The sequence below is a fragment of the Epinephelus fuscoguttatus genome, linkage group LG16 (genome assembly GCF_011397635.1).
Source record: "Epinephelus fuscoguttatus linkage group LG16, E.fuscoguttatus.final_Chr_v1".
Lineage (NCBI taxonomy): Eukaryota > Metazoa > Chordata > Actinopteri > Perciformes > Serranidae > Epinephelus > Epinephelus fuscoguttatus.
Genome location: NC_064767.1, coordinates 19,681,722 through 19,708,778, shown reverse-complemented (window position 1 = coordinate 19,708,778; position 27,057 = coordinate 19,681,722). Strand labels below are relative to the sequence as shown.

Genomic DNA, 27,057 nt, shown 5'->3' with positions numbered 1-27,057 from the left:
AGTGTAGCTTGCACTGCTAAAAAATTTAATTTGCTATTGATTTGATACTTAAATGGTCTACGTCCATTCCTATCATTATAACATGGAAGCGGGGCTGCCAATACACAAAGACCACTGACTCCTCTCAGGGTGACTCCAGAAGGCTGTGAAGGAGTTTTTACACACTCAGCACTACATGAATTCTCAGAATCTGACTTTGATAAGACACATGTGCAGGTCCTGTCTTCAAACACAGCACGAGATGATATGAAATAAAGCTTTGTTGTCCACAATGTGAAAACTCACCCTTATTTTCACTTTAAAAAGCTTAGAAAATATTCAGCATAATGAGAAATCAAAGCAAAACCAACACCTTCTAATCCCAACTTCTCAATTATCGCAGCGTGGTCAGTGAACTTTCACATCTACATATGACACACTTAATGTCCTCTTGCTTGTTAAATGCATTCAGTCAAACCTTCAATGCCGCTTAACACTTTGTACTTACGTTTATTTCCTTGTGCAACTAAAGCACATGGTTAGGTTTATAAAAAACACCATGGTTTGGCTCGACATTCACACCAGAAGTAAACAGTTGCCTGCTGGGTAAGGGTCTGAGGTTTGTTGGACCCCTCCACATCCACTCCCACCTGCCCTATAAGGACTTTCCAGCTCCTTATATTACGTTGGTACAAGCAGCGTTTCAAATGGATGCCTTCTGGCAGCGTTATAAACTGACGCAAATTTCGGGGGGTAACATACTGCCATGAAAAGTGCCTTTTTTCATCTGTGTCTGATGCAAAAACCACTGACAAATTGGGAATGAGATCGTCCTTGCAAAACACACATTTAACATGCAAACCAATAGAACACATCTATAAATTTTAACATACAGTACTGTGTAGGAATGTGCATTATGCACAAGAACTATAGGACTGAAACACAGGCTTAAAAACTCAAATCATAAACTTGTATGCAAAACCAAGCTTCATTTCTGACTTGGTTAAAAGCATTACTTGCAGATATTTCTATTAGGACTCATGCATACATGCCAGGTATATTCAAGTGTGAAGAGACTTACCTCTGGATTATTTTAAAGTGTTCAGTGTTATCACTTAGTACATTTCCATGCACGTTAGTATCCTGCTTTGACTCTTATCCCAGCTTTGATCTTAATCAGGATATTATGTTTAAATGGAACATGATAAACCTGGATATTCATATCTCTGTTTTGTTAAGAGTATTTATGTTTCTGAGCGTCTGTGTGTAGGCGGGTTGCAACATTCAACCACAGGATGAACACAGTCTGGTTTTTAGATGTCTGAACTCTGCTGCATTTAGCTTCTTCATATGATGACTGGTAATTAAAGGCAAAAGCTGCAATAAAATTGATGCTCTGCAGTGCCAAAGCCAAAGCCTTTCATATGATCCTCATTTCATTGTTAATCGTCAAATATTTTTGCAATATCATCAATTGACAGCTCACCTACAAACCAGCCCTGTTTCCTAGAAATGACATGATTTGAAACAGCAAATATTTTTTCAGGAAAACATGAAGCCAAGAAAAATATGTTTCTAAAATAATGAGGATTATTTTTTATGTATCTCACAAGTCCTAAAAATGTTGATACTGAGCAAATCAGCAAAATGTTAACTGAAAATGTATTTCAGTTTTTTTCAGCCAAAATAGGCACTCTTGCAAAACAGTATCTTCCTGTGGTGACTACAACATTATTATTTTTTATTAGATAAATATTATTAACAGTTAACCAAATCACAATCTTTCCCTAACCTTATCCAAGTGGATTTGTTGCCTAAACCTAAGACAACAGTCTGGTCACTAACCTGAGGATCTGGTGCCAAGGTCCTGGACCTTGCTGCCATTTTCCCCAACCACCTCCTGGTGAAGCCTACACGGTACATGAAGGTAGTGTTTCATTACCTGAAAGAAACATTTAAAAGACATATTCCAGACAATGATTGTGTTGCTACAACAATGAAATTTAGAAAGCAGTTTAGTAACATACAAAAGTAATTTCTAGAAGGCAGGGTTGCTACAAACACGACAGACAGTGATAACAAAATCTGGATAAGAAGTCTGATCATAGTATCCCAGTTTCTACGGGAAAATTGGGATGAGGGTTTATTCAGGTATGTGAAACCAGCATATGCACGACATAGAACTAGAATACAACAAAAACCTGATCAGACCCAGGGTGTTAATGTCCAAAATACACTGCAGTCCTCCCACTCCACAGTGTACAGTCCCGGTCTATACGTCAACACAGCAACCTGAAAGCCAGAATGAATGCTGGACTTGTGTTCTTATGACAGCATAGATTTGGTTATCATTTTAGTTACAGTTGATGTTTGGGCTCAGCCCAGGCACCAGAAAAAAATGTTGGCATTTTACATTTCTACAAACCACGGCTATGTAACATTTGTCAGTACATGGAGGATATGTTAAAACTTTACGTTGCTTTTTCCTTTTTATCTAAGCTGTAGTTAACATGTAGTGATGTTTAGGTAAAAAATCCACTTGGTTATGGTGAGGAAAAGATCATGTTTTAGCTTAAAATACCTGGTTTTGTTGGTACAATCATGGCTGAAAGTTCAGCCACTGTCTCACCTGTGTCTCACCTAGGTGTCACCATCCACTTTCCAATGACAAAGTCAGCTTATATACATGAAATCAGAGCTACGTCACTTTAGAAATGATGATATGATACATATGAAAGGTACAAATATAAAATACAGTGGTTTGCAGAAACGTAAAATGCCAACATTTTTTTCTGGTGCCTGGGCTGACCCCAAACATCAACTGTAACTGAAATGATAACCAAATCTATGCTGTCAAAAGAACATTAGCAGATTACTGAGAAAGCATCATGCCTCAGGTTGCTTTGCATTTAATTTGATTGTTGACCTAGTTCTGTATGAAAGTTTGCGCTGAGAGAGGGGTTTCTAAATATGAAGATGACTCAAGCCACCCCCCCCCCACCCCCCCCCCAAAAAAAGAAAAAAACAAGGAAAACGAGTTCATGAATTTTAAAGCCTGATTTTACATGGCTCTAAACAAGATTGCAAGATTTGTTGAACCGTGCAGTGATGATGAGTTGTGGAGGTTTACTGACATGACTGCAAAGGTAAATTAATTTCTGAATGTCTGCATATTGGCATGTTTTGATGAAGCCAGGTGGACACAAAAACAGACACCTGCCACTGTAGTCTGCGTCAGCCTGCTCTGTCTATGTGCGGTGGTTGAGAGAGGGGGGCGGAGGTCAGTAGCCCAGCTCTGACCTCTTTGGGTCCATTTCTCTGATAGACATTTGTCACTCTGCTGAGGGCTGTGTGCTGTAATAGATTATTGACCACCTCAGCAGGCCCATCACTCCACACAGCTCAGATCCCCAATACAGCCACCTTTATCGCCACACAGAAGCCAGAAGACAGAGAGCAACAGTATGAGGAACACGTTATGATGAATGAAAAGCTGATACTTTAAACTGAAGCGTCAGTGTTATATTATATGCATGTGAATTATTGTGTCTTTAGGAATCACCATATAACATAAAAATCTCTGCATGTACAACAGAATTAATGTAAATTTCTGTACAGCTGAACACAAGAGGAGCAAAAAAGCATGAGTGTAAATGGGCTGGAGAGTCAAAGCCTGTTCCTTTAAAAGAGGATGGGACACTGGTCTGTCTCTGATGAATTAGGGGGAAAGTAGGTCTTTCCTCCATATTGTGTGTTTTGTGTTTTGGCACATTCTGGGGTCCTTAATTGTATGATAATTCATCTCGGAGCACTAATTTACCCCCTGCCAGTCGCTTTAAATGTTGGACCATTTTGTGAACCAGCACTCAGAATTAGAAATGAGCCGATGGCTCAAAGGAGTGTGTCTTCCAGCTAAGGAGCATATTTATACCCATATTCTTTAGTGTTTTTTTCAACATTAGGGCTTTAGGCATATGAGTGCACATATGTGGTATTTTCTGATAGAAAGACATTTAAACAGTTGACGTTTCATGATTCCCCTCTCTTCCCAAAAAAAGTTTGACAATGATCGTATAAAGAAAGCAGTGTTTTGGCTTTTCACAGTAATGCTTATTAGCTGTGAGAGAATTAGCTGTGATACTTTAAATCAAAAAGCAAAAATAGCAGCAAACATTGTGCATCAAATGAGCTTTTTTCTTCTCTGAAATGCACACATAATGATTCAAATCCAGTGTGATGGCTTTGATGTGGCATGTTGGGTCTGCAATATGTCCCTCTCCAGCAATTCATATAATAACTACCTGCTGTTCGGATTCTTGGGCCCTGTCTGTCATGCGATTGGGGGACATTTAGGCTTATTTCGCCATTGCTTATTTAGCCACGGGAGGCCTATTAATTTCAGCAGGCCCTGTCCTCTCCAGGGGCGATCGCTACCCACAGCACGCGCGTCCTATTGTTTAGATCCATTTACATCTGTGGTCAATGAATAATGACAGCTCCAACACAGCAAAACACATACTTGCACACAAATGCACAGGGACACAAATAAGATGAACACAGATTTCCCAAATGTGGGGTTAACAAAAAAGGAAAATAAAATTTCTGGGGTTTGCAACGCTTTATCTGTGGAGAATTATGATTAAAAGCTGCATAATGCCAAGCGGAGCTGTAACTTTCCTTTGTGATTCTCCGCCCTGTTAGAGATTCTGCTGGTACGTCTGTTATTTTGGCACCCTCCCAACCGTATTTGACCCATTAAATTAGCCACATTGGTTGATATGGTGCCATGCTAATGTTGAGGGTTTCTCTCCATCGGGTGCACAGACTCCTGGCACCCGGTATTTCGCTCTGGCTGTGCAAAAGAGGCTGTGCCACTGCTACCACACATCATAGAATATTAACCCTTTTCTGTTCCCTGGCAAATGCACCAGATGGCACAGCACAATAACAGCTGTCAATTTCAAGGCAGTGCCTCTTTGGTGGATTTTTTCCCCCTTGCTCTTTGGGACGCTGGGAGGATTTTTTAAGACATAATAAGCGAACTGATGTGCTGTTTCAGATCGTAATGAATCAAATGTTACAGTGGAGCAAGAAGCGTGTTTCCTCTCTGGGAAACCAAAGAGGTGTTGCAGAGCGAGTGCAACAGTCAGCTGCAGCACACAAACACACACATGAACACACACACACACACACACACACACAAAACCAGTGATGGAGCTGTGGAGGAGATCTTGCACATTGAAATGTACAGCACCAGGTTGAGGTTTCCCCTCCTTCCACGCGAGCGATCGTAGCAGTCATGAGATGAGGTCCCTGGTGCCCCCTCAGCTGCCACTCTAGTTAAATTAAAACTGAGGCCTCCAAATACATTCCTCATTGTGGGCCTAAAGCGCAGGAAAGTTGTATTTGGCTCAAGTGGCAGCTGGGGAATTGTCCCCCTAACCCAGTCCCATTCGCCTTATTTACATGATAAAAGCTGGAGTCAGGAAGAGCCACAGGCCCCGGGCTGCAGTGTTTTTTTCCCCATTTATTCATTTCTTTACCAACATCACTTCTCCTTCATCAGAGGCGAGTGACGAAATCATAGTAGCAATTTAAATTTAGTTTAACACACTCCCCGGAAAACAGGCCAGGGAATTGCCTCTGTGCCTGTCACGTGTCTCCATCTACATCTCGCCCTCCTGAAAGGGGAGGGAGAGTGTTTTACATCCCTCCGGCTGCCCCATCATGTTGTGATTTGCCAATAGCAGGGCTTCCCCAGTCGGGTTTTGAATGGCGCCATTTCTCTACTGCTCTTTCTCAAGAGGACTCAACCTGCTGCAAGATTACAAGAGTATGAAAAGAGTAATATGGATTTTTACCTTAGTCTCCTTTTCAGTTCAATCAACTGACTTTCTTCAGCTGGAGTTATGAAAGGCAGACACAAACTGTATAACTGTCACAGAGGTCATCTATCCCTCTCATACTGTGCTTTGTAACTCAATTTCCCACCTGGCTTGAGCTGAGGGCGACACGCAGAAGTCAATTCCAATAGCGACTCCTCAAAGTGCATGTCCAATCGAGAACTCTGCAGTTTAACCTGAACGGACTTCATCAATCGCAGAGTTGAGGTAAATCAATTTCGAATTGACCTGAAGTCCCAGCGCTCTCTCAGGTGACACTGCATTGTCTATACGTGCAGGCTGTCCGCACCTGACTCTGCTAAACGAATCTGACTTAATGTCATCACACTGGAGCGTATAACTACCATGCTTGCCAGCTATCCTCCCTCTCATTTCTTCTTGGAGAGTCCTTTTATGCCACAGGTTTCTGGCCCCGAGGCTAAGGGGAGAGAAGTGCAGTCAGCAGGAGGTAAAATCCATACACATCTCCTGAGATCTCATCACACTCATCAGTGTAAGAACTCATATAATCCTGCTAATGTCTGCGTGCCTGTCAATAGCAGTTCTCACTGAGACAAAAGTGTCCTAATTAGAAAATGAAAGTGCAAACACACTTTATCTGCCTGTGTGTGTGTGTGTGTGTGTGTGTGTGTGTGTGTGTGTGTGTGTGTGTGTGTGTGTGTGTGTGTGTGTGTGACGGAAGGGAGAAAAAAGAGATGATGAAAAGCTAGTTAGGTGAACAAAACACTGGAGCACACACATCATCTAATTTGCATGCGTGGATCGTCTATTTGTAATTTTCATAATTAGCACTATACCTTTCACATCTACAAACGCCCTCTTCATATCCCCCCTGCCATTTCTCCCGAATGGTATCCTCCTCCTTAAAGATTAATTGAAGCTGGGATAAAACAAAATGGTTCCCAGGGGGTGGCCCACTGTTTGTTATTCATGTGGGTCTGAAAACAGCAACAGTAAATCCTCTAAGTTGTTGTTAAGCTGGGGATATTACCATATGTGTGCCATTTCCATAGACTGACAGCTCCCTCTGGATCAACTGGGGACTATTGATCTTGCAGCACTCCATTTCAAGTTAATTGTGCTTGAAATGAGGTCCACACTCCCAGGCATACCTTTGTTTGAAAGGTGGATATTCATTTTTATTTGGCAGGATGTTGATATCAAAGACACAGGATATATTCTATATTTAGTTTATGTTTATCCTGCAGAAGCAGTTTCTCTTGCAGTGATTGGTCAAACAGTCAAACACTTATAATAGGCTGTAGAATGCTAGCATTCCGTTTTAGTCTTGTGTTTTTCTGGCTTGTGATTGGACAGAAAAAATGCCCCTCCTACACTGATAAAGTAGGCAATTGAAAGAGGGGAACATTGTTTTCATCATGCAGTAGAAAACATAAAAGCTTTAAGTGAAAGTTATAATATCTTATTGACTTCAGTCATGAAGAAGAGAGGATGAGAGGCTAGATCTTTTTTGTGCTGAGACAGAATCAGGCATTATTTGGAGATAATTTCTAGGGTCTTGATGCTTTTTTTTTTACATTTTGCAATAATGAAACATCTATGAGGACACATGTGTGCATAAAATTTGAATCATAGGCTTATTTCAGATTAATGTAACCATGTATTTATGTGCCAGCAATTAATGAAATGTTTTATATAAAAGAGTTTAATGTAGATATTCATTTGTATCTAAAGACCCTTTACCACTTGATTTCCGGGACAAATGACTCTGTAGTAGATATGGGTATTTATCGGATCCAGCACTGTTCAACAGTAATGGAAACATGACATCACAGTGTACATGCTAAATTTCATCAGTAGCGTCTGCAGCTTTGTCTTGTCCAAGCAAGCTCGACATCATTTCAAGTAAGTCGGCATCAAGTTTAAAAGACAGGCTGAATACATAACAGATTTGAAAAAGAAAAGGCCTTCATGCTGCTGTCCATTGTTTACTAATGCTGTTTTCCAGCGTGTTTGTAACATCCAATGTGACGCATAACAAAAAGATAAAATACATAAAGGAAAAAAGTCATCGCCTATTTTTATCGGGTTTAATCGGGTTCAAAAAACTTGTATAGACACGTTAATTTTGGTGGAAAAGAGCTATGTGTGTTTTCCCTAACTTTATTCTTTTCAGGTGCTGTGTTTGAACTAAGTGCCAGACACAGAAAAAAATAGCTCAATCTACTCACACTTTTTCAAGCAAAGAAAACAGACTTTCCCACCAACTTGCCAATGCACAAACAAACACTTGAGCCAGTATTTCATCTACTCATTTGCGGCGATTATAAAAAGAAAAGGCCTCGAAAGCTACTTATGCAAGAGTTCTTAGGATTTTTCTTCTCCTTGCCTTGTTTAGCTTTAATTCCTAATCAGAGAGAAATTGTCTGCCCTGCAAACTTGTGCCAGACTCAGAGGAAGGTGAACTTTGCTGCTGGAAAACACAGAAAGAACACTGGAAGTTTCACAGCTTTGTGGCTACTGTACGTACAGTATAATCCCTGTCATGATCCCTGTGCAAATCGGATTAGCATATGTGACATATGTGTGTTTTTACAGCTACTTTTGACAGCCCGACAGGAACAGAGTGTGAGAGGTAGACTTCCAAGGAATGAAGCAAAGTACAACCTCATTAAGACAAAAGAGAAAACGGTGAGGTAAGCTCTGTTATGGCCCAAATACTGCCACTCTCACTGATTAAACCTCTCAGTCTCAACTGCATCATAATCCTGCCTGGAACTCATGAAGGCAGATTCTTTAGGAGGTGAAAAAAGGGGATACCAAACGAGTGTCAGTCCCAATCTGAAGACCATCTTGGAATATTCCCATTGCTCATTCCTCTGAGGCAAAGAGCAGTTTGCCGGGATGAGACAGGATACAAATTCCATCTTCCCCAGTAATCACTCCCATACCAGATGTCCCTGACTTTTGCTGGAACCATATCTGTTTGCAATATCAGACCACAACAAATAAAAGGTGTGTAATGGAGGACATTAGAGGGGCCAGTGCATAGAGGCAGGATTTAATTTGCATGGCAGATTAGCCTTCTACTCCCACTGGTGGGGCCAAGGCCTCTGGGGCAAAGTCACCCCTTTTTTCCTTTCCTCCATGTCTTTTATTCCTTTATTAATAGGATCTAGTCTCTTCAAATCCATTAAGTCAATTGAGCAGGCTCATATATAATCTGATTTCAAATCCAGCATGAAAATGCTTAACCAGTGGCCCGGGCTCCATGCTGGTTTTCCTCTTCAGGCTACTGAAGGGTCCTGTGAGGGAAGAAGGAGATGAGAAGGCAACACAGGGTGAGGATATACAAGTCTTTATCCACTGGGAAGATGCAAGAAAATGGAGACTGTCCTCCAAAGAAGCAGAATCAGTCGTTTTAGCAAATGCCCAGAAACACCTCTTTATGTTCAGGTGACAAAGCCCTCTAGAGGCCATAGGAATTATGATTCTTGTTTGTAAGGAGCAAATGAGGGATTTGTGTAATGTAGTTACAGGGGCACAGTGGGAGGAGGTCGGGGCTGATGGATGGGTCAACAAAACTCCGGACTTTGAACTATTTGCTTCCAATATCAATGTTGCTTTCTTTTAACCAAGACCATTTTCTCATATGAACTCTGAAAATGTCCAGAGAATCAGGTCCGAACATTGTCTGGAGTTGTCTTTTCACACATGTAGCACACAACAGGAGATTGTCCCTGTCAGACGCATTCTCACTGACTGGAAATATTTCATTTTGCCAGGACGAAGGATGGTAGAGCCAGAAGGGTCAAAAGGGTCAGTTGAGGTGGTTCGGGCACCTGATCAGGCTGCTTCCTAGGCGCCTCCCATTAGAGGTGCTCCTGGTACGTCCCACTGGTAGGAGGACCCGAGGCAGAACCAGAACATGCTGGGGGGATTACATATCTCATCTGTCCTGGGTCCTGGGGTCCCCCAGGAGAAGCTACAAAGTGTTGCTAGGGAGAGGGATGTCGGGGTGCTTTGCTTGGCCTGCTGCCCCTGCAGCCTGGCCCCAGATAAGCGAATGAAAATGGATGGATGGATAGATGGAAGGGTTGCACCTGGATAGAGCTTACAAAAGGCAGGACGTACGCTATGGAAGCAGCCAATTCATCATTTGGTCAAACAACAGAGTCTCCTGCGGTTCCTTGAATTTTTCTGACAATGTTGGTGTTTGCACTTACTGACAGAAGTTTCCAAAACTTCATCTCTCCAAATAGACATTTTCATTGCCGTCTTTGTGTAAATGACCTTTCCTCTTCACCCTTGAATGTTTGTATTCTTCTGATTTTGTGCCAGTAGTATAATAGAAACGTCATCAACACGCTTACTCGCTCGCTGTGAATTGTCTGGATAATGACCTGCTCTATTCACTCATGGGCTCAATTAGACATTACACAGACTTTGCACTGGTGGCAGTGCAGAGTCTGTCTAACGTCCAGTTCAACTGTTTCGGACATTTGCATTCTTACACAAAGCTCCGTGATTAATGTCAGGAGAAGTTCAGGGTTGCAATGCATGTTTGAAAGGGATTCATGACTACAACTGTATTATCAATCAGTCAAATTCATGTGTCACATGTCACATAAGGTACAGTTCCAGTGAAATGTAATATTGTCAGTTCCTTCAATTTCTGCATTAAAAGAGTTTAAAGTTATCTGGCAGCCATCTGGTTGGTTGCTTTCCTTAATGATTCTCCTTGCCTTATTCTTGCAGCACCTGGTGTAAACCTCCCTTAGGCAGGGTAGAGAACTCCCTAGTATACAGTATGTCAAGCTGATCTAACCACTCTATGAAGGGATGCCATGATGTTCTCCATCAGGATGTTCTCAATGGAGCAGGAGTGGAAATTCCTCAGTATTTGAGGGGATACCCAAAATATCCTCAAGCATCTGAGGTGAAACAGTCTCTGTCTTGTGTTTCTCACCACTGTGTCAGTATCCATCATCCAGGTCAGGCCTTCTGCAATAGAAAGCAAGATACCTGAGGCTGTCCACCCTCGCCCCCAAGGACCCATTGATATAAAGGGATGCCATTATCATCTCCTTGGTCTCACTAATGTTCAGGGGTGGGTTGTTGTAATGACACCAATGGGTGCCAGTGTTAAGGATGAGGATGGCAGAACCCTCACCACCTGGGTTCTTCCATCAGAGAGTCAAGCATCCACATGCATATGAGGTGTTTAATCCCAGCTCCTTGAGGTTAGTGTGGAGGATTTGTGCTATGGCGTCTTCCGTTGATCAGTTGAGACAGTAGGCAAACTGTAGTGGGTCCAGTGTGCTGGGTAGTGAAGAGCAGATTTAATTCTTAACCAGCCGTTCAAAGCACTTCATCACTACAGAGGTGAGAGCCACTGGGCGGTAGTCATTCACAAAGGCTGATATTGTTTTCTTCAGACTGATGGTGGACTTCTTGAAGCACGTATAATCTGTCATGGTTCTTAGACTTTGCCATATGCTTCTGGGATTGCCCTCCTGAAATTGTAGTTGCACTTAATTCCTGCTGTCCCTTTTTGCCTCTTTTACTGCTCCTCTTAGATTTTAGGCTGCTGCTTTATGATAGTCCATGTTTCCAGACTGCTGTTCTAATTTGTAAACTGCGGTGTGTGTGTTTATGGCATCCCAGATGGTTCTGGTAATCCATGATTTCTGGTTGTGGAATGATTTAACTGTAGTTTTTGGTGCAGTTGCTTCTGTTGGTTTACTAGTTAAATCCACCAGACTCAGTGAATACAGTGAAGTCATCAGTATTATTGACGGTGGTGTCCTGGAATGTGCTCCAGATTGTGTCATGTAGTGCAGACAGTGGGGAGGTCTCTGATTGTCCTGAACATTTCCTGACCTCCTGCATCACTGGGGGCATTTGTCATTGTTCGTTTACATATTTTGACCCAGCAAGATGGCTCCATGGTTGAGTCTCCTGTTGAGGTACCGATTCTGCTCTGTAGCCATTTCTGATTGCATGTAGCAGTGATCCAGAGTCTTTATTCTCTCTGTGGCATAGTCAGTATGGTTATGGTGGTCAGACATAAACCTCTTAAGATTAGGATTCATGCAGCTGAAGTCTTTACAAAGATCCAACAGGGTAGCATCGGTACTCGCCTGCAAGGTGTACACTGCTGAAATAAGAACCGATGTGAATTCCCTTGGTAGAAAGTGCGGTCTGCATTTGATTGAAAATAACTCAAGATCAGGTGAGCAGGAACAGGGTAGCATTTCAATTCTCCCACTGTTCCACCAGTCCTTATTCACCATAAAGCACACACTTCCTCCTTTTATCTTGCCAGTCCCTTTGTGCTGTCAGGTATATAAAAAAAGAGTCATATTTAGGGATTTAGCCATGTTTTAGTGACACAGAAGACACGACAGTTCCTGGTATACCATTAGAAACTGATGTTGTCTTCCAGTTTATTATCCAATGCCAGATCCGTGCGGCTGAAATCACAGCTGGTGTTTAATCCCTCCACATTTACCTGTGTGTTTCCTCTAATGTTGAGATGGATGCATTAACAAAATTGTAATTGAAAGCCAAACAATGTTCATCTCCAACGCTAGCCAAGTCATTTTTGTACCTAAACTTAACCAAACCACAGCTGTATTGGACCAAAAACTGTTTTTGCTTTCCACAGCAGTGATATGTAAACTGTTGGGGAGGTAAAGACAAATGACATCATCCTGATGATATATATGTAAGATCAGAAAAGGCGTCATTCTTGGGGCATTTTGCCATTTAATTTGAAGGACTTGAAATTGGCAAATCTTAACAAATCCTCCACAAATTTGATGGGCTTTTTTTCTGCTAGCCACTGCAGGGTCAGTAAAATGTACTGCATGTGCATTTACAAAAAGGCAAAAAAAATCCCTGAGTGTTGTGTACAAAATAAATACATGTTACATCTTCCGGGCTACCTATTTCCAAATCCCAGTGGAGGAGGGAGAGATTGAAAGAGAAAGAGAGAGAGAAAGCACGGCTGGAGGCTTTTTGGTCTCTGCCCTCTGCGCACTGGCCTGACTGGGGCCAAGTTTCGCCTCAGTGCCTCGGCGAGCCTCAGCTTTACACAGGCAGACAAATACACACACACACTCACAGCTGGGGTTACCAGTTATTAGACAGCAAGAGGAGAGAGCCAAGTACACACTTTCACAAAATCATGCATTCATAAATACATTTACACATCCTGAACTCTTCTCTTTCTACAACACATAACTGAGTGACATGGAGGCGAGCAGCTTTGACAGCTTGAAACGCTGCATAAAAGGAACAGCGATTACAAATACGGGGGGCTTGTAATGAGCTGCAAGGGCTTTCTGTGTCAAAATATTATTGAATAAATGTATTTTATGAACTGAATTTGATTTCCAAAATACTTTGTCTTCCTTTGATAATAATACTTGAAATATCTAATCTAAAATCATTTTGTCATCATTTATCCGAGCTGCCTTATGTGAAATCATCATCTGTGATTGACTGCAGGAGTGTCTCCTGTATTGACTTTGAAACTTCGCCTAAGGTCTGCCAAATGCATGATATCCTTCACTATAGGTGCATTATGAATCCTGTGATGTCAACCTTGAATTACATCTGTGTACCCCCCCACACACCCCCACCCCAATCCACGTCTTATTAACATAGAAGGCAACAGCAGCAGCAACAATGTTTTGCTAACAGTTCATGCATTACTACTCAGGGGAGGGTTAGCACCATGCATCCCTGCATCTCAAACACACACACATGTTCCCCAGTGTGATTCAGTGGGGAAAAAAAAATAACACAACACTGCTGATCAGAGCTGCTCAGCCCGCCTGCTCTGCACTCGGGGCCCCTGACAGAAGCAGTGATGTTTGAGATGCAGGGAGCCCTGAGTTTGTCCATCACTGATTAGTAAAAACTCTTCCTACCCAGCTGCAGCTGATATACGCATCTCTGGATCTTGACACGAGCTCTGCACAAGCTTATTTTTACAATAAGACATAAGTGGACACACACAAAGGCACATGTAAACAAAGACGCACAAACACACGTGCGTGAGGTGCGTGCACACATGGACAAATGCTCTGCAGTGCGCAAGAGCTGTTGTTTAATTTGTAAAACACTGCTCGGCAAAGCCGGAGCAAAGCAGGCAATTAGAGGCTCTTCTTCCTGAGCACTTGACTGTATTCCTTTAACCTTTACACAATGATTTATGTCAAAGGATTTGTCACCTTCGCAGTGGGGCCTTCACACACAGCTTTTCAAAACACACAATAGGGGAAAAGGAGGGGAAAAAACTTAAAATCCTCCTGTGAGGATTTGGGAACTTATATAACTCCCAATTATCAAAACTTCTTGCAGCCTTTGCAGGCCTCCCCTCTGTTTGTAAGACTCACAAAATATCTACAGTGCCACTGAAGAGTGTATAATGCCTGTGTGCCCACATGACTGGCGAAAACACTCCTGCTCTTTCTGCCCCGCTGAGTCCTGCTGCATAATGGGGGTCTTGAAGGCTCTGGGCTCAGAGCAGGCCTGCCTAACAAAGCCTTGGTGGCTTGCAGCAGACAGGAGAGTGTGTTTGCGAGCCGGTTGCCAAAAACTAATTTTCAGGAGGTTTTCTGTGGGATGCAGTGGCAGCAGCATGACAGTGTGAGGTTTAGATATCTTGGTGAGCGGGGAGGGCTGGGGGTGAGATATGTGGGTCTTTTGTGCAGGTCCAGAGAGTTGGTTCAAAAAAGAGGAAGTTCACAAATTGGTAGTTCGGAATAAATTTTGAAAGTTAAGTTAGGCTTGGCGTATTTTTTCTTTTTTGTTTGTTTCATTGCAATTTCTAAATTTCCACCACTTCATCGAGCAGTTTTTGGAATTAATTTCAGATTAACCGCACTATGGAATCCGCTTTCACCAGTCTGCCAGCTAGTCTCGTATTTATTTCACTCACTCTGTAGCCATCTCTCATGAGTATTTTTTATCCTCTATCCCCTCACCATTCACTTTCCTTTTTGCTCCACAGTAATGTACCTGTTTACCTGTTGGGTGGTCTTGAGCTGGGCTAAACTAAAGCCCCAGTCCCTGCAATCTAAGTGTAGAGTAGCTGCTAATCCGATTTCAGGAAACAGCAAAGCCCCCACCTCCCTACCCTCCAAACCCCCCCTTGCCTTTCACCATCCCAGCTTACCCCTTCTCCTCAGAGGGGGAAGGAAATAAAGCAAAAATGAGTGACAGTGAAGGAGTTGGAGGGAGGAATGTTAAAACTGGAAGCCTGGTTATTTCAGTATTTTTCAGCAGATACTTAAATACTTCAGGAGTGCGTAACCAGGGCTCTTATATGTATCTGGCCCTTTAATAAGGTGCGACACTGAGGACATATTACCTGCTCACTGACTGGTCTCTCCTCTGAGTCCACTCTGCCCTCTCTGGTACGTTACCGAGGCCAAACATAAAGCAGTGTTTCATGGTGCTGGGGCTTATCTAGGCTCTGAAAGTATGTGAGACATGCCAGGAAACAAAGAAGCGTCTCTGCGCCCACTAGCAGGGTGAGCATATCCCTTTCACAGGCCACACATCTCCCTGACTTTACTTATTTGACAGGCTCATGGTGCTTTTCAGTAGAGAAGGTCTGCACCTGGAAAGAGGCTGACCAGCATGGTATATGGACCACCACTACTGGGGAGAAGCAGTAAGCAGACTCAGTATCACTATCCACTGTACAGGTAGTTTTGTTTAAAGTGTAAACTTGTTTATTTGGTTAATACTTTCTAACCCAATGTGCTTTGAGAAATTTCAAATTCCAATATTAAACATATTTGAGCACACTGAAATGGCCACGGCCTTAAAATCAGTACTAAAGACTGAACTCTAAGAGGTTCAAATTAAAACTATTCATCAAATCATAAACCCTACAACCGCAGTTAAAATATGGAGATTGTCAGATATGTAAATATCTTTTAAAGGTTATTTATTCAAAGCTTGTGCTAAACATTCTTGAACATAAATCAAATTCACAACACCATAATAGAAACAGATGTGCATTCACAATGTATCTCGAGTAAAAGTAATAGACAGATTTGCTGTAAAATGTAAGTAAACTTAAATCTTGCGTATTGTGAAATTATTAATACATTTACCTGCAAGATGCATTTAAAGGTGCAAAACAACTTATTTTCTGAGCCTATAGCCAAGAACATGTTTTGCAATAAAGCCTACAACGTAACTAGTAACTGCAAACTGAGGTAAAAGAAAAGACGTACACTACAGCAGCTTAAATTTTCATATAGATTTTAAGTAAACTGTGTGTACGTTTTTACTTTCCACTGCTGCCAAAAGTATACAGAATGCAAGATGATTGTGGAAATGCAACACTTCCACCTGCATGACCCATATATACAACATCTCTGTGAGGAGAGAAGTGGGCCAGAGTGACTGTATGTGCTGAGGCTGGAGTCAGTCTCTGCTTACCCTGAGGAAAGCATGGCCTCAACTGGCCAAACAGGAGCAGTACAACCCACAGCACATCCCACCTTTCCCTCTGATTGTACAGCCACTGACCATATAGTGTAAAATTAATTGATTAAATAATTAAATTGCAAATTTTATAAATTAAAAAATAATTTTGATGCATTTGTTTCTCAAAACAAATTTAAGCAATGTGGAAAAAAACAGGACAAAGCAATGTCACACTGACATGAATAAATCCGCTCTTGTGTATTTGACATAATGAAATCCCACAACGCACATTCATACACACACACACTCTCTCTATCTCTCTTTCTCTCTCTCTCTCTCTCACACACACACACACACACACAGTGGTGTTAGGACAGCATTGTGTGTGACATGAGGGGATCGGTGTCACTGTGTCACAGCTGATCCCTGGTGTACTGTCAGACAGGAGAGACCCTCAGGGCCCTCCTTTACTACTGAGAATACAACAGTCCATACGGCATCTGTCGTTCCCACTGAAACACAAGCGCGCGCGCGCGCGTGTGTGTGTGTGTGTGTGTGTGTGTTTGACATGTATGTGTGGGGTGGGTATGTTGTTGTGTGTTTCTGATTGTTTCTGATCTGTTGCAGTGCTGAATTTCCCTAAAATGCTTTTCCCATACTTCCACCCGAGCTCACCCCTGCTCATCCTAACCTGCCAGCCACCTGCCATTGTGGCTACCCACCTGATTAGCCTCATTCTCCTGTGTTTATTTGTCCTATCTTTAACGACAGGTCACTCTGGTTGCAGCCGCTGATGACCTTGTTCTAGCACTCCTGACACAGTAGGATTGCTCCATAAACGGTGAGTAAAGACTGAGTGTCTGGGGTTAAAAGCCTCCACTGTCACAAACAAAGGTAAGTTAACAGTGACTTGGTTGTGATTGTGGTAGGGCTTCTGTTCCTGCTGGTACAACTGTTTCCTCTGGTTCCTTTTAGGGGAGAGTGAGGCTTTATTGCCTGATTCGCAGAGATAAACACAGCTCTAAAATCAATAATTTGCTCTCTCTATATAGGCTAGAGTGAGGATTGAGCACCACGGAGGTAACAGAGAAAGAATTTGTGTTGCTGCCTGTTTGTTTTTGCACTATTTGTTTAGTCGTCTGTGTTTTGTGTGTTCTTACAAAACTCTGGTGCCTAGAAGTGCTGTGGACTACTTTGGTCCAGACTGAAATATCTCAACATCTACTGGATGGTTTGCTATGAAATTTTGTGAATACATTCATGGTCCCCAGAAGGTAAATCCCTCTGATTCTTCCTCTAGCTCCACCAGCAAGTTGACATGTTTGGCTTTTAGTGGAATATCTTAGTGGATGGATTGCCTTAAATTTGCTACATTTGGGACATTCGTGTCCCACTCAGAATGAACTACAATAACTTTGATCCCTCAACTTTTCATGTGGCGCCATCATCAGGTTTATGACTGTACTGAAAAACGTATTTCATGAAATTTCCATCAGCGTCAAGGCTCATTCATACTTCCTATTCTATAAGGGATACGTTCATTTCAAATGTTGTGACCGTCACTATCCTTGATAAGATGCATCCAACAGATGGCACGAAAGGGCAGATCAAAACGTTTCTGACAACAACAACAAACATGGTGACAGTAGTGAAGGAGGTAGTAATAATGCACCGTTGAACGGAGGAGGCAGAAACGAGCCGTTCACATTTCTGTCTTTGTGGCAGGTAACGGTCCACAAACCTCACTGCACTTTAGGGACTGTTCTTTACTTATGGAGGGACTGTTCTTTACTTGTCAGGGGAGGAGGGGGGCTGGTTGATTTTTATTTTATTTATTTATTTTATTTTGATCTCCCCTATGTTAATCACTTATTGATGCTGTTTTTGAAGTATGAATAAGTCAATAAGTAATTTATTCCATTGAAATATTATTGATGTATTATAGAAAAGTGATTTATCTTTTTATAAATGACAAAAGGCACATCTGCCTCATTTTTGCTGTGGTATCCTGATACTACTCAGAACCGTGATACTTTCACTGGTATCGTACCGTGGGTCCCAATTTTGGTACCGTGACAACACTAATCTGGAGGGGGTTCATCTGCAAAAACTAATGAAAAACTAAAAAACGGCATTCGGTATTCAGTACTCGGTATTCGGGCCAAGGGATGTCTCTCACCCCCCGCCACCCCCGCTGCTGAAAAAAATCCTAGAGGAAACACTGCATACTGTAGTACAGACAGACGTCTGTGTCCTTATACACATCTAACATTGAACATAAATGCGCCATTAGCTCTATTTTGTGGTTAGTGTTGACTAAAATGCTAACACACTAAACTAAAACATTACACCTGCGAAACATCAGCATATTAGCACTTAGCATTTAGCGTGCTCACAATGGCCTTATCATTAATTCAAAGCATTGCTGTGTCTAAATTTAGTCTCACAGAGCTGCTAGCATGGCTCCAGACTCTTGGTCTTGTTTAAAAAAATCGGATTTGTCATGCTATTATAGTAGACTACTCGAAGGCTACTATGATACGGCCCATGTTTAAAAGGGGCAAATCGTAGTAAACAGAAGCAATGCAGTTTATGGTGAATGTTGTGTGGTTCATGTTTAAAGCCTTCAAACTCAATAAACAAAGGCTACCCACTTATTTCTTTAACCACTGTGTCTTCATCAGGGCGACTGAGAAAAGTGCTGATCTAACACTTCTATAGTTGCTGTGAGGAGAAGCCTCTTGAGAAGGCACCAAGGAGCTCGGTCCGCTCCCTGGGTAGACACAGACAGAATGCTCCAGATTAACGGGTTTTCTTAATGTCTCCTCTCTGGCGAAGTTTCTTTCAGAGGGCTGAGAGGCAAACAGGCCCCGGAGAAAGACTCACTCCCCATTAGTGGAGGTAAATGGCTCTTCTGTGAGCAACCGGTTAAAGCAGGGCGGGATAAAGGGCCTCTCCACACACTTCTTCAGCCAGATTAGAGAGGTGACTCTTGTCTCGAGGATGTAAATGTTTATACGCGCACAGGGGAGCACTCTACCGTAGGAACCTCAGCGGTGTCACTGATACGTTTGTCATCAGGAATTTCACAAGGCTCTCGTCGTCAGTAGTGAAACAGCTTGTAATAATGCATTTCATTGTACGGTCAATCATCTTGCATAAAGGCGACTTGATTTGAGTTTAGGCTACAATTTAAAATGTTATTGTGCTTTAGTATTAAATGTTAGCGGAAACTGATTTAAAATAATGAAAAAATATGTCATGAAGCTCTGTTTGACCTTTAGGTGCTATAGTAATTGTTTAAAATAATTATTTGAGAACACAGAAGTGACCGGACATTGTTTTAATGGTTTCATAATTTTTCTGTTCATGTAATATGAGTTATAAGTTTGTAAATGTGAAAAAAATCACATGCAGTTTTGCATTAGTTGATAAACTATTACAATGAATTTTTTTCTCCTCACAGTTTTTCAACTCTAACTCTTCCTTACTCCTTGAGAAGGGGGAGAAAAAAAAACTGCACCTAATCGCAGGCTCATTGCTTCCTTGCCAGCTACCAGCCCCTGATTGCATTTCAGCCGAGAAGTAAATACTACATGCTCAGTTACCAGGTGAAATCAAGCAGGCAGATGTGTCTGCAGCCTCAGTAGACACTCGCTGGACCCTGCCTCTGTCTACCTGTGCCACAGAGTTTCTAGCCAAGTCAGCTGCTGCTGATCCATGTTGCTGAGTGGGTAGGTGTGTGTGCATGTGTGTGTGTCAGAGAGAGAACTAGGGAAAGGAGAGGGAAATTACGTTGACTTTTTTAAGATATTAATATAGAATAAGGATTTAAGGCACTTTGTATGATTTTAAGTGACTACACACATCTCCTTTTAATTAATAAAATACTAACTCAAGTAATACCGATAACTTCAGATTCCTACCTGCACTCTGCAGGCCTGTTTGTTATGAAGAGTGTGCAAAGGAGGAGAGCAGCAGAGGTATGTTTGCCAGAGAAGGGGTGAGAATACAATAGCCCTCCTTCCAAGGGTCTGTAACCATAGACTCTAATAAAGTCACTGCCTGCAAATAAAGAGCCACCGCGCGGCTCGCATTACAACAACAAGGACGGCATTATACAACTCGGCTCTTGTTTTGAAGTACACCACCAAATGTTAGACAGCAACAAACACAGCACAAAGCACACAATCTAATATTGATGACCCAGTAATACCCCATATTATTCTAATCTGTCGAACGGCTGATAATGAATTTATATTATTGATGCTACTATCTAGTGTTGGATAGTGTCATGTAATATCGTGTAAAGTTGCGTCTGTGTGATTCGTGCAATAAAAGCTGGATCACAGACTAAGAAAGACAGGACTGTGTGAACTTTTACACCCACATGCTGTCAGATCTGAATAAAAAGATAGTGTGACCTTTACTCACAGACTTTCACAGACACTTGGACAGTGTAGTTTAAAGGTAAATCAACTAAACTACTAACTAGCAATGCTCTGGATTACTGGCATTTACACTTTTAACTAGGGGTGTTGCAATATACCGGTATTGACAATACTGTAACTGTGATATTTAACAAATGAAATATTGATTATAATGATAACTTTGTGTAAAGTAATCCAGCGCATTTTAAATCAAGTTCTCATGTTGTCTCTCTCTCCACCTCCCTAAACTCATTTTTTGAGAGTAATTCATTTACTAAAAAAGAGGCAAAGCGCACAATACACAAACTTAAAGTTGAATTTCACTGATAGCATTATTTTATTTTTTTAAATTTCTATAAATATCACAATAATATAATTATTGTAAATTATTTGGGCCATCAAAGTCATGTAGTACAAATCTTATATTCATGCCAGCCATGTTTTTAACATTTAATATATTTAACAGAGGTAAAATATCAGACTATAAGAGACTGATGTGACTGTTCATCTCCTTTGCAATAACAGTGAATGATAATTTTAATGAAACTTACAAAAAAGTGGAAATACATGGCTATATTTAATCTGCAGCATATTTTAACAACAAATTATAATCATGTAAACATCAGTAAAGTAATCTGGTGTTTCTTTAATGGTCTACAAATATAACAAAATTAATTGAAACTTAATTCAAACAGACTTGTTTGAAGTGAAACACTAAAATGTAACAGTGGTGAGATCGACTGGATTTTCCTCCAAATGAAAACTTTCCCTCACAAACACTCGTCTGTATTGTGTCAACAGTTGCATCCAGACAAAGTTTGAAGGAGCCTCTCTTTGCAAATTTCAGGCCTCCCCGTTGCTGTGAGGTTGTGACCCCTCTTTTTATTTTTCCCGGGGCTGTTGGGTTAATGAAGTAACAACAAACTGGGCCTGCGGCTAATTTGGAGTGGCACTTCCTGGCCCCTCCTGTCTCCACGAAGACGTATTTCATTTTCTCTTATCTCTGCCTCGGTCATGTGGCTTTCCGCATGGACGCCCATGTCTCCCCCAGTTGCACGACTAATGGAAACTTCGTTAATGTCATTAATCTGCAGACCAGGACATGAACCAAACACGTTTAACCTTTCTGGGCAGGGCCCTGCCACCGAAGCTGTGGTGACTGTCCACACACTCTGTACTTGTGGCTCAGTGTGACGTGTAATCCTATGAGATTCTCTTGTCCACATCCATTTAAGCCATTATAAAGCCATGTGGGACTAACGTGGGACTAACATCCGATGTATCAAAGTTTACTAAATAAACTTTTCAAAATGTTTTTTAATTGGTCCACTGAGGAACATGCTTGAAAATGCTCCCTGGGAAGATTAATGCATCTCTCAGTTTACACTGAATATCTAACTTTTCTAATCAGCCTCACTTGACTGAACGGGTGTTTATAGATGACAGCACTCTCACTTCCACCATGCACATTTAAACAATGGTAATGTCAAAAGACTGCTTAATGACTAATCAGGTGGCTGTGATTCATGCCTCATTCAAAGCCCTTATTCACACATTCCACCAGCTCCATGAATGGACACTCTCAGCCCCACATGTCATATACTTTCATTCATAAAGAAGAAAACAACAAGAGGGGGAGAGAGGCTGGAGAAAAAAAAGAAACCTCTCTGGTAGGATGGGTAACCCAGGGGACATTTTCTTTTGTGTGGCGCTCAGCTTATGGGGCCAAATGCCAGCAGGCTTACCTCCACACTGTCTGTCTGTGTGTGTCCCCTTTTCCTTTGCACACAGTAATTAGGAGGATCTTAATGGAGAGGGGGTTTATTAGTGTCTGAGGAAGGCTTTAAACGTCACTTTAATTAAGGGGGATTCGGCAGACAGCTTGTGTGGCGATGTCACCCATTTTATAAAATCCTTGTTTGGGCACAACAGGAAAATAGAAGTGGGTCTTCAAAAGGAAGAGGGGAAAAAAAGGCTTTCCAGAGGAAGGCCGTCTAGACCTGCGGTCAGAGGCAGAATAGATAGTCTGACCCTGGCTGAGCATTAAGATGACGGTCATTATCTGCCGAGAAATTCCACATGTGTGCATGCGGGGAGAAAACTCACCCCCCTTTAGGAGAAAAAAAATCAGCCAAATAAACCACCCGTCCCTCTGAAACTGTTAAAAGATAACCTCACTGCTAAAATTTTGGGGGGGATTAATTTATTCTCAGCATATCCTATGGCCATTCATGCAGGATATAAAATCCTAGATTATTTCCTGCTTGGTTAACCCGCATCCGGCCAGTCCCTCTCACAAAGCCATTCTAATGTTGCCATTAGTTATGCTCCTCTGGTGGCCAAAAGATTGATCCCAGAGACTTGGAATCCAATAAATGTGTACATGAATGGCAGAGGGAGATAACACATTTCCCACAGATAGCACGAGAGGCCGATCAGTGACGAAACATGATTGGAAAATGACGATTAATGATATAATATTTGACAATAACCTTGGCATTGCGTTAAAGTCTGCAACTGGCTTTTCTGTGCTTTGTCCTTTTTTGTTTGATTATTTAGATTTTTCACTATATTAGCCACTGAAAAAATGTTTCTATTTTCTCCAGTTGTTTGCCAAAAAATACTGTGTCAGGTGTGTTGTAAACTTTAAGGAATTTAATATTAAGATTTTAATTGATGAGGAAAAAGTAAACAAATTAGGAGGAAGCCTCTCAGTCAAAACAAAAAAAAGAAGAAGAAGGAAACTAACATCCCAACGACCACAAGACAACATGTACTCACTCATAAAAGCTGGTGTTGTCACAGACATCATGGGCTATAAAAGTCGAGTCTTCCACAATAACTGCAGCTGCTGGGAGCCTACGGAGGGGATCTGATAATGGGCCTGAGGGGAAACGACAGCGTGCTCAGGGACCAGGGATTGTCTGGAAGACAGATAAGAAGACACAGGAACAGGTTATCAGCTAGTTTATGAGGTGTCACTCCGCTCAAACACTCACCTGTTCTGCAGGAAAATCATAGAATCGCAAAACAGGCGTCCCATTAATTCATGCAGGGATCTTGCTGTTATGGATCATATAAATGCAGATATCTTTACACCTTTTAAACCAGATCTCATGCACAATGTTTGGGTTACTTTACACAGAATTAGCCCTGTGTTGATGAAAGACATGAGAATACATTAAAGCACATTTTGGTTTTATTTTATTTGAATGTGTTTATGAGGAAATCAAAACTGAAAATGCTACACTCACCAGCCCTGACCTCACACATACTTGACAAAACTTGAACATAACATGAGGATTTGCACTGTAAACCCATGTGACACTCTGGTTTCAGCCAGTGTGTAAACTGAGCAAATGCTTCATGTCTAACATGGTCAAAAATTGATGCTATGCTTCAAAACAACTCCGAACAAGCTCTCGGGACTCACAGGAAATACAATATGTCCAGCCAGAGCAGTTTTTCTATTGCCTAACAACGTTATTAGAAGACACTGTCAAAGTACTTGTCACTTACATAGATACATGGTCCAACTCTGGCTGGATTAGTCAACTGTCACAATGCACTTACACAAATTCCTTAATTGGTGCCAATCATACAACAATGCAGCAATGTCCCTGTTTTTTATAGTTAAAGAAACACGGGAAGAACATACAAGCATTAAAAACTTGACTTCTTGTCTTGTCTGAATGTAATCCGTATAATTTTGGAATTCATTTGTTTCATGTTTTGAGTGGACGATACTGTTGAGCAGTGAGAAGCTGATGGAGCAGCTTGACTGAGATCAATGGCAGCTGACCTCGGAGTACATAGAGGTGATATGCCTTGTGGCACTGCTGGACAGGTACTCTAAAAACACTTCCTGTGTAGGTGGAGAACAGTGGCATCACTGCACCCTGGGCTGAAAGAAAGTCAAAGCTTTTGTTGGCAATACATTTCAGAAGCCAAGGCAAAAAACCTTAATACTTATCACTTTGGGATGATATTGTCCTTGTTAACAGCATTTATTTGAAATTACTTTGTATCAGATTACACTGACTACAGACTGCAGTATGTAATTTAATTTAGTGCAAAGAGAAACTGCATTTTCCACAATAAAATCACAAAACAATACAAAACAATGCCAATTTCTATTTTCCAGTGACTTCTTCCACACATGATAACGATCACCACATCATGAATAATTAAAGGGTGTTTTTTGTTATCATCTTTGAGCAGCTTGTCGCTGTACACTAATGTACAGAGAACGTACGCTTACTGAAATGTTTAATTGCAAAAATATTTCTAGAAACTTTGTCATATCGCTAACGGTGCATTATAGTTTACTTTTACATTAAAGAACAAAGTTACATGACATGCCTCAGTGTGCAGACCGCGAAGCCACTAAATCAGAGAGAAATGTTCCTTTCCCGTACAAAAAATAAAAATTAAAAAATAAAAGCCCAACTGTAGACTGCTCAACTGCATGGGTACATTCTCCAGATTTTTTATCATTATGCATTCACCCACATAAATGATCAAAACAAATGACAATCTCTGTGCAAAGAAGAGACGGAGCCCACAAAAGGGAGTCTGACAGCCATTTCCACAACAGATGTTTTTACAGAGGGGTGTCTTCTCTCCGCTGAGCAGTCTCACACATGAGAGACCCCCAAAAGCTTCAGAGAAACGTCCAGAAAACCAACATGTAAATTTGTAACTGCCATGTCTCAGACTAGCAGGCCCACGCCAATATTATATCTTTAGGAAACAGGAAAAAAACAATGAAAATAAATTGTTACAAAGGCACGGCCAAATATACATATCAGTGTGGGTGATTTAAAAAGGCGGAGGAATAGAATTAGAACTTCAATATCAGAAAAAGACAACAGACAACATCGTTATGTGTTATCATGAAAAGATAAGTCCCTATTGATCCAGGTTGTGGGCAAAGGCTGCGCTATTGACAGGAAGACAGAATATGTCGGAGGGGCGATATTTCATACATTTGGCCTGTTCACTCCATCACTGTGAGAGGGTGTTTTTCTGGGCTGTATATAATAACACGTGTGCTCTTTATTTCCTTCAGATCAATGGTAATGCGAGGGGGGCCACACAAGATGGATGCCACAGGCAGGTTAACCTATCGACTGCTGAACAGAGACACACAGACCAAGACAAGGGAGACCAACCCATTTACTGAGATGAACCTGGGCTACTTGTGTTCTGAATCGCCCTACTTATTGCACCCATTGCCTTATTATGCCTAACAAAACTTTTCTTTACTGCAAAACTAAAATGATTATATCAGACATCTTGCATGGGAGTATCCACTGCATATTACATTTAAAGATTCTCTTTTTTCTGCATTAAATATGTATTTTTGTTCAATTTAATTTGAGACAATTTTGTGCAGGCTTCATGGTCTACATGCCCTGTCTTACCCTGCACTCTTGGAAGTTGAAGTGGAGGGGAAAAAGTGGCAATGAGCAGCCTGGTGACCACTTCCTGGAGACAGTACAGGAGGCAGACGGGAGGGCAGGCTAGCCCACACAGGTGGCCCGGATCTGGACCAGGTCAGCCGCACCCTCGGACAACCAGCCAGCTAATCTCACTCCCGTGCTCCAAGTCCGTTCAAGTTACTAACCTGCCGCTCCTTATAAATTAAAAAAAGGGGGTAAAATTTAATTAAAAACATATGCCAACTTTGATTTCACAAGTGTTGTTAACACTGTACGTGTGTAAAAATCCACACAATAATGCTTTGAATTACACGACCTTCAAAACCAAGCAGAGAGAGGTGAAATGATTAGTGAGTCTTAGATTTGATTAAAGATGGGTTATCATCGTAAAGGAGGTCTTATATTGCAAAAGTTTCAATTAATTAAACTGTACTGTGCTTGAATTCACTCTGTAAATGCACCTTTTGTAGTGCTTTGGAACAGATATGTTAAGTGTTTAAAAATTTTTAACAAATTCTCCCTCCAAATAATGTGCTGATCCCATCTCTGCTGCACAGGTGATTTAACTGAAAATATCAGATAATTCTCAGCCTTTCTATTGTGGATGCAATGCTACACATTCACTAAGAAAATACAATAAAATCTAAATATGAAGTCACTCTGGCTGAACCGCAAATCGAACGTTAATAGAATAATACTGTTCCAACAGACAGCTCCGAGCATTATTGTCTAAAGTTGGGTAAAGGGTAATTAATTTGGCAGTAAATCATTCAGTGTTTTGGTGACTCTGATGAGAATTGTAATTTTTTTTTTTTTGCTCAGACATCCCCTCCCAGCCAACCCCCAGTCCCCATTGTCTGTGTGAAAATGGAAATCTGTGCC

General features: G+C 41.4%; 1 long non-coding RNA gene across 2 annotated transcripts in view; it reads right to left on the bottom strand.

Annotated features, from left to right (window-relative positions):
• The window catches only part of LOC125903159 (uncharacterized), an 85,969-nt gene that overhangs the window by 54,457 nt on the left and 4,455 nt on the right, over positions 1-27,057 (bottom strand). The window contains exons 2-4 of one of the 2 annotated variants that reach the window (XR_007451241.1): positions 26,158-26,369; positions 23,513-23,655; positions 1,825-1,921 (exon numbers count right to left, since the gene is read on the bottom strand). This is a non-coding gene — a long non-coding RNA (uncharacterized LOC125903159). The remainder of the gene's footprint in view (positions 1-1,824; positions 1,922-23,512; positions 23,656-26,157; positions 26,370-27,057) is intronic. The other variant, XR_007451240.1, reaches the window with a different exon arrangement.